This window comes from Panthera uncia, chromosome C2, assembly GCF_023721935.1.
Source record: "Panthera uncia isolate 11264 chromosome C2, Puncia_PCG_1.0, whole genome shotgun sequence".
Classification (NCBI taxonomy): domain Eukaryota; kingdom Metazoa; phylum Chordata; class Mammalia; order Carnivora; family Felidae; genus Panthera; species Panthera uncia.
In genome coordinates, this window is record NC_064810.1 from 15,498,295 (window position 1) to 15,498,921 (window position 627).

A 627-nucleotide genomic window follows, 5' to 3' on the forward strand; every position below is an offset into this window, starting at 1 on the left:
AATTTCAAAATATGCCTGATTCACCTGAAATTAAATTTTGCGATTGTCATAAGGCACAAATCCTATCCCATATTGATAACCAGTTCTCGTGGCATCCTTTGTCAAATAGCATGCCTGTTCCCCATTAACTTTGTAGTGCCTCCTCTCTTATATTACCAAATCCTCTTTCATGTGTGAATTGGTTTCTGGGTTCTGTATTCTGTTCCATTGGCCTACTTATCTGTGTTAATTCTACACAGATTCTTTATTCTTGAAAAAATAGCTTTATAATTCATCTTGAAGAGTAGGTAAGAAGTCCTCTATTCTTGTTCTTTCAAGACTTTCCTTGGAGAGCCGTATTCTCTGCAGTCCAAGTACTCCCTTTCTCTTGCTTATTATTGTGGCTAGTTTGTCCTCACTGTAATAAGTTGACTTATGGAAGAATTTGACAAGTGCCCATCTTAAGTTTTATCTGTGTAACCAGGTGGCCCTTCTGGCTTTGCCAGATCTTATCCTTAAGGTCTTCCAACTCAATTATTCTCAGTTTGTTTGTTTCAAAATTTGAAGCAAAAATTTTGTGTGTTTGTGACAGAATGCTTGAACCTCTCCATGAATTTGTCTTTTTGTTTTATAAAAGTTCCTTGCAAA